This window comes from Sinocyclocheilus grahami, unplaced genomic scaffold, assembly GCF_001515645.1.
Source record: "Sinocyclocheilus grahami isolate Dianchi unplaced genomic scaffold, SAMN03320097.WGS_v1.1 scaffold542.1, whole genome shotgun sequence".
In the NCBI taxonomy this organism is placed as follows: Eukaryota; Metazoa; Chordata; class Actinopteri; order Cypriniformes; family Cyprinidae; genus Sinocyclocheilus; species Sinocyclocheilus grahami.
In genome coordinates, this window is record NW_015505721.1 from 334,309 (window position 1) to 350,482 (window position 16,174).

Sequence of the window (16,174 nt, forward strand, 5' to 3'; positions counted from 1 at the left end):
CCATGGAAACAGGAAAAGTGCCAAAAGAACTCAGCAGTGAACGCCCATTCCAACAAAGCACTGTGAATGAAGTAATGAGTCAATATCACTCCATTTTCAAACAACTCACCTTTATGAATATGATTGATAATTTTGCAATAAACATATTATATCTTACACATAAATAGTCAATAGATCTATACTATGAATATTTCAGATCAGTTCAATTCCAATTACCTGACTGTGATTTGCAGTGCATCAATGGAATAAGCAGTTTAATTAAAGTTTTTATAGAGTCTTATTTATTTTTCAGATTTTTAAATATTTCTAGGCATGCTTATGGAGAAAATTATTTTGAAAAAAAAAACTTCTAAATTGCTGAAAATTTGCCTTTCAAGAGTGAGTGAGAAGTGACAACTATAGGATCTACAGCCATTTCACACAGCTCTGCTAACCTTTAATCCTTTTTTGATTTGCATTTTTATTTAAAATACAACCCTATATGATGTTTATATCAATAGTCACATGACATATCACATTTTTTCTGATTTCACCTCCAGCAATGTTAGCATTAAATGGTTTAGCCTAATGAATATACTAAGAAAATTTGTCACTAGTGACCTAGAACTGTTCCAGACATGCTGCTTTCATTACTACTTTTAAGTGAAGACACATGGACTATAAATCCTTTACTCCATTCGGTTTTCTTGCCCCTGTTTACAAAGAGGAAAAATATTTAAATTTTAATCTCCCACAACTTTCCATCCCACACTGCAGTGCATATTAAGAAAAGCAACTGGTGGGGCTCACCAAACAGCTCAAGAGATCCAAACACTGACCTTTGCTCCCAGATCCCGGTTCCTTGCTCTCATCTTGTTGACCTGAGACTCAGCCATGTCTGCTCTCTCCTTGGCCTGTTCAAGCTCATGCTGGGCCTTCCTCCACTGCGCTAGATGGACATTGGCTAGTTCCTCCTATTAAAGCACATATTATATGCAACTACTCACTGAGTTTTACAGAGTTGAGCATTTATAAAGTCAGATGGATGTATTTTGACTTACAGCCTCCTCTGCTTGTCTCTTGTAGGCCTTGACTTTTATCTGAAGTTTATTTACCAGATCCTGAAGTCTGTTGACTGTCTTCTTGTTCTCCTCAGACTACATATAAAAACAATATTGTCACTTATTTAAAAGCGCTATATAAATAAAGGTGACTTGACTTGACTTGACTTATTTATTTACTCGACAACTAGCAGTTCAGATGTCTACTGCATACCTGGTAGGTAAGCTCCTTCATTTTTCTTTCATATTTACGAGCGCCTTTGATAGCATCAGCTCCACACTTTTGTTCAGCATCCAGCTCATTCTCCAGTTCACGGACCTGGACAACAGGTAACAATGTAGTACAGAAAACATTCATATGATCCATGTGTTTGATTGACCAGACACCTACGAACCCTGGATTCAACTTTCTGGAGTTGTTTCTTCCCACCCTTCAGGGCTAAGTTTTCTGCTTCATCCAAACGGTTCTGCAGGTCTTTGATTGTGGCCTCCAGGCTCTTCCTCATTCACTCCAGGTGTGCACTGGTGTCCTGCTCTTTCTTGAGCTCTTCTGACATCATTGCAGCCTTCAAGGGAAGTAAGAACAGAAATTAACGAATGGAATCAGAATGGAACATTTTTACACCTGACTCTTTTGAAGCATTTGTTTTGGAACCCGGTGCACTTTCTCCCTTAGTTCAGTTTGTTTAGACATATATGAACACATTATGCTTGGATCTGCACCAAAACAATTGGTCCAAGACCGAGGTGGTCTTGGCCTGATTGAAACATACTCTGGAGCAGTTTGGTTGTGTTAAGAAACTGACCCAACAGACCTACGAACCAAGCTTTATCATAATTGAGAATGGGAAATGCTTTATATAAAGCAGTGTCTGATTCTGTGGGTGAACATTTGTAGTTGAAAAACAAAGAGCACCTCTTCATCTATTAGACGTATAGCAGTTAGAATAAGTAGTCATCTACTTACATCAGTTATTGCTTTCTTAGCCCTTTCGTCAGCATTCCTTGACTCCTGAGCAGAGCCCTCCACTTCACTCTGGAGCTGGGAAATATCAGCTTCAAGCTTTTTCTTGGTGTGCAGAAGACTAGTGTTCTGAAAAAGTGGAGGTAGATGGTACTTTATAAAAGACTTGTGCATTTTTGTTTCAAAGTCAAGATTCTAGACTGGCGTATCTAACCTGGGCATGCAGGAGTCCCACTCGCTCACTGGCATCTGTCAGCTCCTGCTCAGCGATTTTCCTGCTCCTCTCAGTTTGTTCCACAGAAACTCTCAGTTCTTCAATCTCAGCCTGCATCAGCAAACTCCTGCGTTCAGACATTGCTAGCTGTTCCTTCATGTCCTCCTGTTCTCTGAGAGAATCGTCAAAGTGAAGCTGAACATCCTGTTGAGACATGGACCAAATCAGATTAGTCACTGCTCAGCAGCATATGTTGTGTTTCTTAACTAGCCTAATCAAGACACCCTGGATCAGCCAGGTTCCCACGTAGTCCATCAGGTAAACCTGCTGGTGAGAAACAAACCAATGCTGGTTGACCAGATGTACCCTCACCATGAGTTAGACAAACTGAGTGGAAAATGACAAGAATGCAATAGGATGGAATTGGGACATGTTACAGACTTTGGCAAACTCGTGGAACCTGGATAATCTACATTAACTTCATCTCAAAACTTCATCCACTAACTTCTAAGCCATGGCCCAAACGTCAGCCACTATCAAATGATTTCAAATCAAGTCACCTTAAGTTGTCCTTGAAGGTTTCGAAGCTGTTTCTGGGCTTCTGCAGCGAGGCGATTAGCGTGGCTCAACTGTATCCTCCATCTCATTGAGATCCCCTTCCATCTTCTTCTTGACTCTCAGGGCATCATTCCTGCTTCACACCTCAGCATCCAGAGTGCTTTGCATGGAGTCTGTGACTCTCTGGGTATTTCTCTTCAGCTGTTCAATCTCTTCATCCTTTTCGGCCAGCTTTCTTTCCATGTCAGCCTTAAGCTGGTTGAGCTCTAGTTTTACACGGAGGATCTTAGATTCCTCATGTTCCAGGGATGCCTAAAATATATCATTATCCATTTTTGGAGCATTAACCTCACCTGTATGCAGTCTACGAACTTATTAGACATATATTTACCTCTGCCTCCTCAAGTGCACATTGTATCTCAGATTTCTCCATCTCCATTTGCTTCCTGGCCTTCTCCAGTTCATGGATGCCTTTTCCAGTCTCACCTATCTGCTCAGTGAGATCTGAGATTTCCTCTGTGTGTGAGATACACGTTGAAAGAATAGGAACCATTGCTAGTTTTATAATATAAATAGATCATATTTTAGGTATATTTTAGAATATTTTTTGTTGCATCAACCCAATCAGCAACTTACGCTGCAAATTCTTGTTCTCTCGTTTAAAAGTTTCCAGATGGTCCAAGGTCTCCACTTAAGAGTTTCTTAAATTAAAGAGCTCAGTGCTCAGTGATCAAGACTCTTTCTGAGCACCTTCCAGCTCTGCCTGTGACTCTTCATACTTTTGCTTCCATTCAACCAGAACCTAGGAAGTCAGAATAGAGAGACATTTTCCCAAGAATTTCATCTGCTTATTATGGTGGCTCTATTTCAGAAGGTGTGAAATTCAATTGTATTGTTCTGTTTCAAGTAACAGGTAAATATTTTCAGGTAAAAAATATAAATGAATGATTCCATGAAACCTGTTTTATTTACCTTATCAAAATTCCTCTGCTTCTTGTCTAAATTCACTGCCATCTATCATAAGGTCCTCTATCTCACTCTGTAGTCTGTGCTTGGTTTTCTCCAGTGACGCACACTTTGCATTTGCTGCTTCTATTTGCTCCTCTGCTTCTTGGAGGCGCTGAGCAAGCTTTTTCCTGCAAAGATTAATGGGACAATGACGTATAAGGTTGTCCACAATAAAGAAATGGGGATTTGTTTTTCAAATCTAGTTTAAACCATACTGCCATATTGTTAGGAACATACTCTTTGTACCCAAGTTGGTTTAATGTGGTTTTGAACAGACTTGTAAACCATTGAAAATGCATGACTTTTTATTTATTTAACTTTATTGTCCTCCAAGGGGAACTTCGTTTTGCAGCAAAGGTATCAACACAGACTACGAACAGTCACATTGCAACAACAAGGATAATACGATTATATTTTAAAATGAATATGTAAAAAAGTAAATGTGTTTTTGAATGGGATTTGTTACAAATATGAATGTATTCATAAATATAATTAAGTTTGGGGAGAGTCCTTTTTCAGACAAGTGCCAACATGAACTGATGTGATTAACCCAAGTATGGTATACCCATAATACCCATATTACCCATAACCCAAGTATATGCCACAGCCATATCACCCTGCAGCCCAAGACTGGTTGCCCACTGAAGCTAAGCAGGGTTGAGCCTGGTCAGTACCTGGTTGGGAGACCTCCTGGGAAAACTAGGTTGCTGTTGGAAGAGGTGTTAATGAGGCCAGCAGGTGGTGCTCACCCTGTGGTCTGTGTGGGTCCTAATGCCCCAGTATAGTGACGGGGACACTATACTGTCAAAAAGCACCATCTTTTGGATGAGACAATAAACTGAGGTCCTGACTCTCTGTGGTCATTAAAAATCCCATGGCACTTCTCGTAAAGTGTAGTGGTGTAACCCTGGTGTCCTGGCCAAATTCCCTCCACTGGCGCTTAAAGCGTAAAACGCTTTGGGTGTATAGCAATACACAATAAAGTTCTATATAAATGCATCATTCATTCATGGTGCCTCAGTTGTTAGGCTTGGTTAATCATGGAATAGCATTCATATAAAATAATCACATTACTTACCCTGATCAACCCCTGAAATCAGAGGAAAATTATAAGAATGTTTAAAAGAATGTAAAATCTGGTTGACAGGAAAGTTGTTCCAGGACTAAAAGAAATTGAGATACCCAGGAACACACCCTACTTGGGTCCCCCATATTAACTTGCGAACTCATGCTTGTCTTACTTGGCCTCCTCAAGTTCATCAGTGCGGTGAATAGCATCAGACTCATATTTGGTTCTCCACTGAGTTACTTCACTGCTGGCTTTAGACATCCCTCGTTGTATCTCAGCTTTGGCTTCCTGTTCTTCTTCAATCTGCTCCCTCAGGAGATCACAGTCATGATGTGCTAATTGTAAGCCGTGGGCTAGAGCATTCTTAGCCTATAAGGATAGATTATTAGAGTTCAAAAGCACATGCTGCTTTTCTAGCTCTGATGCCATATTATCTTGCTCATTTCATTACCTTTGACTCCTCCTCAAGCTGTCTCTTCAGTTCATCGATTTGCTGAGTAAAGCCCTGTTTGGCCCGTACCAACTGTGAAATCAGACTATCCTTCTCCTCAATTTGTCTAGAATACTCGTCTGTTGAACAAACAAAGTCAGACGCTCTGCAACAAATGGCACATAAAATTAATTGGTATCAGTGAAATCACTGCCTACCATTTTCCCTTTGAAGATGGGCTTTCTGGAAGCCGAGGTCATTACTTTGACGCATGTTCTCCTCGTTCTTGCTATTCACTTCAGACAGTTGGTCTTCAAGATTATGGCACATCTTCTCCAGGTTAACCTGTCATTTACAGATATACTGTTTTAGACAATGCCATTTCCCTGTTAGGTATCAGGATTGGCAGAACGGTAGAATTGATAAACCTTGGCTTTTGCTATAACCATCAAGTTGCCTGCTAGATAGTCAATCTCCATCTTGCATTCGCTCTTCTCTTTCTCCAGTTTCTCCTTGATTCGCTGGAGATTGTCGAGTTGCTCTCCGAGCTCTGCCATGCTGTCGGCATGTTTCTTGCGTAGGGTTGCTGCGTTGGCCTCATGTTGTAGGTTGGCCTCTTCGAGATCACGCCGCAGCTTCTGAAATTCAATCTCTCGTTTCTTGTTCATCTCGACTTGAGCTGCAGTGGCACCACTGACTTCTTCCAGCCTGTCGCTGATCTCCTCCTGTTCCCTGGAGAGATCAGCTCTCTGCTTATCCACTTTGGCCCGAGCTGCACGCTCAGCCTCGATCTCCTCTTCTAATTCCTCAGTGCGAGCCTTAGATGGGAAAGAAAGTACAATAATGAGCCTTTTCATATCTTCAGCTGGCACTTCTTGAAGAACAAACAGAAAAACAGCTTACATGGAGTTCTTTTATCTTCTTATGAAGCTGGGAACCCACTGATTGCTCATCCTCTATTTTGCTTAACAATTGGCTGATCTCAAAGTCTTTTCTGGAAGAAGGAATTTAGAAATAGCTAATACACTTTGTTAATGATACATGTTTTTCAATGCTTATCAGAAATACTACTTTTTGAATTTCTCTTCCAGTTGTTGCTTGCCATTCTCCAGGTCCATGATGGACTCTTGGGATATTTTCACATCACCTTCCAGCTTCCTCTTGGCCCTCTCAAGGTCCATTTGTGTCTTCTTCTCTTGCTCAAGGGAACCTTCAAGCTAATTTGAAGAGTATTAGAATACAACTCTCAAATGAGCTTCTTATATTTAACATTTTTGCCATACTCACGTCATCCACTTGTTGTTCAAGCTTGGTTTTGGCTTTGGTCAGAGTATTGACTTTGTCCTCCTCAGACTGGAGATCATCAATAACTTGTCGGTGTGCTTCTTGGAGGGCTTTCTTTTCTTTTGTTAGCTTTGCAAGATTTGCATCTTGGCTAGATATTTCCTCTGTAAGGTTTTTAACCTACGAAAATCCATTGATTGTCTATCAAATCTGACAATGAGATTAAGTTGTGCATGTATACATTGGGATTTTCAAACCTTATTCTCAGCTGCATGCTTTTCCTTCTCCACTTTAACCAAGGTGAGCTCCAGATCATCAATGTCTTTCTTCAGCTCAGAGCATTCATCCTCTAGTTTCCTTTTCTTTGCCATCAGCTCTGAATTGATTTCTTCTTCATCATCCAGTCTTTCAGTCAGCTCTTTCAGCTTGGCCTCTAGCTGGACTTTGCTTTTTAACAGCCCTTCACACCTCTCTTCAGCATCTATGAGATTCTCACTGTCCTATGAGTTCAGTCAAATGAGAGAGTCTTTAAATTGTCAGTAGTGTGGCATTAGATTTGCTTTTTGTTACTTTTTCCTAAAGCGATATCAAGAAAAAGGTTAGGAAATGATTATGAACTTGTGACACCCACAGCTCAATGTTTTAGTAATCATTAGGCCATGCTCCAACAAATGCATATCTTTTTTTAAAGTTAAAATATTAAGAGACACATTACAGAAAAACATTGACACTGATGTACATCTGAAAGATGTATAATAGTATATTGGCAACTTATTTGAGACGTTTGAGATTCCTGTAAACGTACTTTTGAGCATACATCTTCTCAAACTCTTTCCTCATGAGATATCCTCGGCATAAGGACTGAATGTGAGATACCAATGATGCCAATTTTTCATCTCGCATTTCCTCTAATGTCCCCAATAGGCCAGCTTTGAAAAACACCTGTTAGATGAATTACGTGTCAATATGTAATAGTGAATGTTATCAATAACATTTTCCAAATTGATAACAGATTGAGGCCAGTAAGAAGACAAATTTGTGTGACCTTTGTGTGGCCAAACTTATACTGTGTGTGATCAATATCAATTGATCCCAAGAGCTTCTCAGAAGCCTTCTTTCCATCGATGAACTGTCCTTCAGGGATCACACTGGCATTAAGGATTCTGTACCTGTGACCATGAGATTATAGATGTTAGATCATACATCTTTAGATACATATGTTGGTTATTATTGTAAATTGCAATACAGTGTAGAGTGTTGAAACTTCCAATTTATTACAACATTAAATACCAAATAAATGGACATTAAATATTGATCTGAATTTGAAATGAGTATTATGAGAGAAGAAAGAGATTATGGAGTTCAGTTGGTTGAGACAATGGTCAGTTATACAAGTTAATAGTCATTATGCAAATGTATATTTGTCAACAGAATATATTCCACAGAGCCATGTGGTAATAATAATATAAAAGCAAATGCGCTGATTATTCTCATTAAATTACCTCTGCTTAAAGTCATAAAGGATCTTACTTGGAAAACCTTTCCTACAAATCCTGATGCCTTCCAGTACGCCATTACAGCGTAACTGGTGGATAACCAGATGGTTGTCCATTATCCCTGCATGAGTCAATGATTAAAATAGAATTCAATTATTTTGTACTGACTAACAAATCATGTCATATAATATTATTTTTTTAACATTCAAATACTGTGCTGAATTCAATCTTATTCATGTACCTGTTTTTTTCACCTCATTGGGGATCAGGCAGCGTACAAAGTGAGGATGTGTGCTTCGCAAGTTGGTCATTAGCTTGCCCAGGTTTTCCTGTGAGAAGTGTAACAATCCATGTCATTTCAAATAACTAACAAGCAAAAAGGAAGTATAAAACCCTCTCGGTGTTCATACTCTGAATACAGCTGAGACTGTCTGGAAAGAGCCTCCTTTCTTCTTGGCTGCTTTTTTGCCTCCTGTTCCTCCGTTATTGGCCTCTTTGGAACAAAAAGTGATAGATTAATGGTTAAATCATTTTAGTTTTACTTCTAATGTTTCAGAATGATTTACCTGCTTCAGCAGAGGCAAAGGAGGCATACAGGTGAGCCAGCAGCTTGACTGATGACTTCTGGTACAACTGAACAACAGACTCGTTTAACAGGTCCTTATTTTTGTCCAGCCAGCCGGAGATGTTGTAGTCGACGATGCCGGCATAGTGCACTAAGGAGAAGTGAGCTTCAGCCTTGCCTTTGGTTGGCTTGGGCTTTTGGAAAGCATTGTTCTTGCCCAGATGCTGGTCATGCAGCTTGTTCTTGAAGGAGGTGTCAGTTGCCTTTGGGAACATACACTCCTCTTCAAGGATGGAAAAGATTCCCATTGGCTGGCAGACAATCGATGAAGTCATAAGTGTACACTGGGAAATCAGATTTGATACACGCTATTCATGAATTAATGAAGAAGTGAAAAGTCTAGTGAAAGCGTGCACTACTATCAAGAAGTGCAATGTTTCGACCTGATGGAATCTTGAGAAGATAAAACACTGTGCTTTTTAAATAATTTGGACCATTAAAATCAGATTTTCAAATCACAAATTAAATTTAAAAACTTTTTACAAGTGTGCTAAGAAATGCAGTCATGAATGTGTGCTCTCTTCAAGTACACTTACCTGGCTTTTCATTTCTTTTAAATTATCTGCAAGTAATCTCTTTTAAAACTCTTTTTTAAGTTTTGAACTGCAAGTACACATTCAAATTATTATTATTATAGTTATGCACACTTCTTTTTTTCCCCCAGTGGTGAACTTTATACTGGCCTCTATCAGTATGAATGCAGTCTCACAAAGAAACAAAGTGATTTGCAAATGTAAAAAAAAAAATCCCTTGATGGTAGCCATTGACTTTCATAGTATGGGAAAAAATACTGTGGAAGTCAATGGCTATCGTCAACTTTTTGGTTACCAACATTCTTCAAAATGTCTTCTTTTGTGTTCAGCAGGAAAACAAATCATGCATGTTTAGAACAAGTGTTTTGATTGAACAAATTTAGATTTTTGGGTGAACTAACATAGTAAGTCTTGTAAAGTAAATGAACTAAACAATTTTAATTCTAAATATTATATGTGACCCTGGACCACAAAACCAGTCTTAAGTGTCAATTTTTCAAAATTGAGATTTATACATAATCTGAAAGCTGAATAAATAAGTTTTCCATTGATGTATGGTTTGTTAGGATAGGACAATATTTGGTCGAGATACAACTATTTGAATATCTGGAATCTGAGAGTGCAAAAAAATCAAAATGTTGAGAAAATTGCCTTTAAAGTTATCCAAATGAAGTCCTTAGCAATGCATATTACAAATCAAAAATTAAGTTTTGCTATATTTAGGAAATTTACAAAATATCTTCATGGAACATGATCTTTACTTAATATCCTAATGATTTTTGGCATAAAAGAAAAATCTATAATTTTGACCCATACAATGTATTTTTTGCTATTGCTACAAATATACCCCAGCGACTTAAGACTGGTTTTGTGCTCCAGGGTCACATATTTGAAACAATTAAACTGCATTTTGTTGATGTTTATGTAACCATTTGGGTTGAAGAATGCAAACCTCAAAATTATGGATTTAATTTCAAATCTGACCCCAAAAGTAATTTTCACACTCAGATAAAGTAAGTAGTATTTGGTTGGTGATGAGGGGGACCACAATTTTGTAGAATAAAACACCTTTTATAGGCTACTGGCATGACTGAGTGCTGATACGGGGAGAATAAACATAATTTGAAAAACTGCACACATTTGTGAGTACTATTAATTTCCTGAGATGGCCTACCTTCTCAATAAGCTCAATACAGGTGGCCAGATCCATTCCAAAGTCTATGAACTCCCAGTCTATTCCCTCCTTCTTGTACTCTTCTTGTTCGAGCACAAACATGTGATGGTTGAAGAACTGTTGCAGTTTTTCATTGGTGAAGTTGATGCACAGCTGCTCCAGGCTATTGAACTAATTCAGAACAATCAAACTATGAATCATTTTGCCATCCACTTGAGCTGTTAACAAATTAACTTTCATGAGTCAAGACGCATTAAAGAATTCTTATTTCATTTTCATAATCAAAGCTTCGCACAGCTGTGACAGCCTGACACATTAATTATCAAATACATGTGGCTCACATCAAAGATTTCAAATCCAGCAATGTCAAGTACTCCAATGAAGAAAGCACGAGGCTGCTTGGTGTCCAGCATCTGGTTGATTCGGACAACCATCCACAAGAACATTTTCTCGTAGACTGACTTTGCTAAGGCCAACACAGAATTCATGACTTGTGGGGTTAATAGATATAGTACAGTGTTGACTAGATTGTGTAAACATCTGAAGCAGAGTCGCAAGAATATGAAGCACATACCTGTTGAACAGTCTGCCCCTTAGTGATGTACTCGTTCCCAACTTTCACTCTGGGATAACAAAGAACTTTCAACAAGTCGGCAGAGTTCAGTCCCATCAGGTAAGCGACTTTATCAGCCACTGCAACAGCCGCAACACAGAAATATACTTACATACTTCACAGAGAAATGTGTCACCTTTTTGATGAAAGACATCAAAGGCTTGGTGGATTTTGTGGGTGTAGCTTTGTAGGTACAGAACTGGGAACAACAAACCAGTATTTCTTGCATCATTGACATCAACCTGCCGCTATGAATCTTCATATGCCATATTTGTACAGTATATAAGTGAACAATGGCTTCAATTGTAGCCTCTTCTTTAAAGTCAGCACGAAATGGAAATCTACCTTAAAATCTGTTTTCTCATTGTATGTAATTGATCTTTTTGTGTACAATTAATCAAATTCTGGCCACATAATTTAATCAAAATGTCATTTGTTAAATGTCAAATGCTGTTTCACCCAGATGCGCATCACAATACGAAAGAAAATATCTGTTGCTAGAATTATGTGGCTTCAGAAGCTGTATAGCCTACTAGAAGAGTATGGCACATATCTGGACTACTTTTATGAATTTTTCTAGTCATTTTTGCAGCTTGACAGCATCTGTCCACTATTATTTTCATTGAAGAGCAGCATGAACATTCTGTTAAATATCTTCTTTTGTGTTCCACAGAGAACTAATGGTTTTTGGTCCACTAGAACTAATGGTTCTAGTCAGCTAAATTATAAATTAGCATTAGAATATTTTAGTCTGGCAGCTTAAGAATGCAAAATGATCATAGATAGGCCTTATAAAAAATAAATAATGCTTAGATATGTTAGATTACCTTCAGTGCCGTCGGGTTCAGCCTGTTCTTCACGCTGCTTCTGTTTAAACTTCATGTTTCCATAATGCATCACTGCACCTGTCATCTTATAGATGCTGCCTTTCTCGTCAGTGGTGAAGCCCAGGATGTCAATGGCTGACTGGAGAATTTTAGAGAATCAAATTTAAAGAAATTACTAAGGCTGCATGATTTGGATTTTTAAAAAAAAATCTAATTGTGATTTTTATGATAAAAATTGCAGTTGTGATTTTTTTAAGCTCCAGGTTTGCTGTGCAGGGCTGCATTTTGTGATTATACATCAATGTGACTATTATAATTATTATTATTATTATTGATAATAAAATATTAAACAATGCAATAAATATTAATATTGTAATATTGCACTGTAATTTTTTTATTATAGTTAAAACATGAAAAAAATGTGTTACTTGAAATAAAATAAAACTTAACAAACAGTTAACTGAAATAAAACAAAATAATAAAATAAATAAATATTACAAAACATAAACTTATTTTAATTCAACTAGTTGCCAAGGAAACATTTCTTATTTTCATTTAGTATAACTTGATGCGCTAAAATAACTAAAACTAAAATAACAGCAGCTGGTTTATAAGCGCTACTCATTACAAGTATGAGAAGATGGTTTGCACATTTTATAGGTGACCAAATGCATTTTATGCAAACTCAGAACAGATGCAGAAATGAGTTTGTGTGGAGCAGCATTTACTGTGAAATGAGATACTGAAAACACTGGATTATGAATTGCTCACGTGTAATTGAACACAGTGCTTCATTATATACACAGTACTTGCACATACAGTATTAACTTATTTGATAATTGCACTAAGCCATAATGTGATTTAGGTTTAATTCTGATTGATCATGCAGCCCTAGAAATTAGTAGTAAAACAAGGATTTTATATGTAGTTTCTGAGTACTTCTTACATCTGTGGCCTCCAACTCCTCCTTATCATTAATGCTGGCCACTGAAATCTGGCCTTGACTGATCATGGGGAAATCATAGGGATTGGTTGTGATAAGGAGCATATCTGAGGAGCAAGAAGAAAACAGATTAAATGTGAAAAAGAACTTAAAGATGATTGGCCATCATGTGACATTATGTGTCACATTCTCACCTATCAGCTCTGGTTTATGGCATGTGGTGACCTGATAGAAGATATGGTAACTCCTCTCATCCACCAGCTGAAACGTCACCCTGGACTTCTCCAGCAAATCTAGAAGGACAACAACATAGTTATCATGTGGAAAGTGGTTATCATTTCGATGATGTGCTAAAAGGCTTACATGTTTCAATATCAGCGGAGGCGAGTTTTCCAGTTGTTCCAAAGTGGATTCGTATGAATTTACCCTGTTGGAATTTACAACTTAGGATAGACAAATGCTAATGAACTTCTTAAAAATAAGACAACACAACTGCTGAACTCACAAAGCGTGAGGAGTTGTCGTTCCTCACAGTTTTGGCATTCCCAAAAGCTTCAAGCAGAGGGTTGGCAGAAATTATTTGATCTTCCAGCATCCCCTGTGGGGAAAGGTTTCAGTAAAAAATCAAGCCTGCTGCTCGTACACCATGATCTTTTCCTCACCTGCATTTTTCCTTGCACGGCCTCTTTCTTCTTGTCTCCAGACACTGCGATTGTGGCAAAGTACTGAATGACACGTTTGGTGTTCACAGTCTTTCCTGCACCAGATTCTCCGCTGGAAATGACACAGATACACGGTTACACAGCTGGAGCTTCACAGCTCATCATCTATCATTTGAGAGTGTAGAGTTATAGCGCAGTCAAGGCCATTGATCATGACTTACGTAATCAGGACAGACTGATTCTCACGGTCTACAAATGAAACAGGAGAAATAATGGGAATCTCTTGCATTTCTTGTTTAGAATGCATTAGTAAGTAAAGTGTTGTCTTTGCCGAATGTCAGAATTAAAAGAAAAAGAAAAATGTTAGGCATGGTTCTATAATCGAACTGTTTGATTTGTGCACCCTTGTGTATTCAATAAACAGTTTATCATTTATAATATTTTTATGCCTTGTACATAAAGGTTAGGATCATGATTTTTCAGTAGTATTACAGCACACCACGAGTGTACATTCACACCATTTGTTGTTTGCTTTTTGGGAATGACGGTAGTCACTGACTTCCATTGACCTCCATACTAGAAGTCAATGGCTACCATCAACTTTTTGGTTACCAACATTCTTCAAGATATATTGTTTGTGCTCATGAAATACAGGTTTGAAATTACACGGTGAGTAAATGATGACAACATTTTAATTTTGAACCTTTACCAACTGGAAACAGTACCAACTATTTGTGCTACAGACCCGTGTCTTTATGATTACTATATTAAATTAAAATAATTTTATAAATTCCCATTTGCATCATCAAGCAGGATAACAGATTTTGGACAGCTAAAGTAACTGGCTGACACCTGAAGCCTCATACATTCACATTAAAAAATGACCAGGCCAAAACCTGGAAACAAGCTGCATTTTAGCACTTCCAGTTCCAATATCCTGAAGTCAATGGGTCTTTCGAATAGATTTTTGGTTAATAAGGTCTATGGTGAACACAAGCTCAAGATGTTTTCATGTTTTATTCTACAACATAAAATACCCCCCCCCCCCCCCCCCTATAAACTACTCTCAACTCAACTTTCAGGTAAAATGTTCTTTTAAATAAATACTAAAGGAATTGTCAGAAGCTCAATGACGGTTACATTGAAGTCATGTGACCATGGTGTAGTTTGTTTATAGCCTATTGTACTTAGGCCTCAAAATTAATAAAAGTTGTGTTTATTTGTGAAGATTCATCATATACTTTTGTTGGTCAAAGAGCTTATTTGGGAACCAGGGTGATGCAATCTTCTGGGTTGGTCTACAAAAATATGACATCATTGCACCATTTTATAACCATAAATTTGCACCATATTTGCACCAAGCAGACCAGAATATCACCCAATCAGAATGGTGTTTACATTTATTAACATCAAGAACCTTCTGTAGACATATGACAGGCTGGCTCTATTTTCCTCATGCAATATTTAAAGTAAAGATTTAAATCTTACAAATTGAGCATCGTAACCACTTGTTGAGCACATGAACATAATTGCTATTGAGAGGCATTTAAATTAGCCCAGCTTAAAGCGTCAATGCAATGTAAATTTGTTGTGCAGACAGCTTCATTTATTGTTAATGGGAGTTTTCACGACAATGTAAAACTAAAAGTCATCATCAAAAGCAGCTTATAAAGCTTTTCCTTGATTAAAAATGTGTCCCTAATGTAGTGAATTAGACCCACCTGTAAGCATATTCTGATATGCATTGTCAGACACAGAGAAGATGTGAGGTGGCACCTCCATGTGCTTTTTGCCCCTGTAAGCCACCACCACCTCTGAGTTATACACGGCAGGCACTTGTAAGGATTCACAGTAACACAGAAGAGCCCAGAGTAGGTCTGCAGAGACAAACCACAGAGATTCATTAAAATGACATTAAGTGCTCCAATCTGACCATTTTTCAGAACTGAGGCGTTCCTTACATAAATCATCCATGCCGCGTAACGATCTTTGAGGTTAAACAGCACCGAGGGCTCGTTGAGGTGGCTCATCATGGCCATGTCCTCAATTTTATCATACTTGGGTGGATTCATTGGGTGACATTCCTCATCCTTCACTGTCACAGTCTGCAGGGAAAATGTCATGTCACTGTATTCTGGAGCAGTCACTAGGATTTCACTACAGTTTCTTTGTATTTTAAGTGAATGTTTAAAGACTCTTCAATCTAAACCAATTTCATGGTGTCTCACCTCCCCAGCCTCAGTCTGGACTGTAGCCTTGCCTCCTTCTCTATTTTGAATGATGCCTTTAATGTACAGCTCTTTGGCATCAGGAACAAAACAGGCTGTCTTGGCATCAAACGGCCGATTCTGAGCTTCAATTCGCTCCTTCTCGGGTTTGCGGAGATAGATTGCAGCTGGCCCATATTGGGCCATTTCTGCATCGCTGCTCATGATGTCCCAAAACTGGAAAACAACACTGACCTTGTGAAAATATTATGCAACCATAAGAGAAAGAATAGAAACATAAATTTAAAAGTTGGACTAATATATCTTTGCTAGTTCTCCTCAGTAGTACGATATTGATTACACTGAAAATGAAACTTATTATATTATTGTTTTAATATGTATGAATTTTCTATATTTTATATAAAAAAGTACACATTAAATTATATTATATATTAAATTAAAATGTGTTTATATATATACATATATATATATATACAGTATATATATATATACATATATATATATAT

General features: G+C 37.9%; 1 pseudogene; it reads right to left on the reverse strand.

Moving 5' to 3' along the window:
- Window positions 1-533: 533 nt before the first annotated feature.
- Window positions 534-15,872, reverse strand: LOC107555669 (myosin heavy chain, fast skeletal muscle-like; annotated as a pseudogene).
- Between the last annotated feature and the right edge of the window lie 302 nt (window positions 15,873-16,174).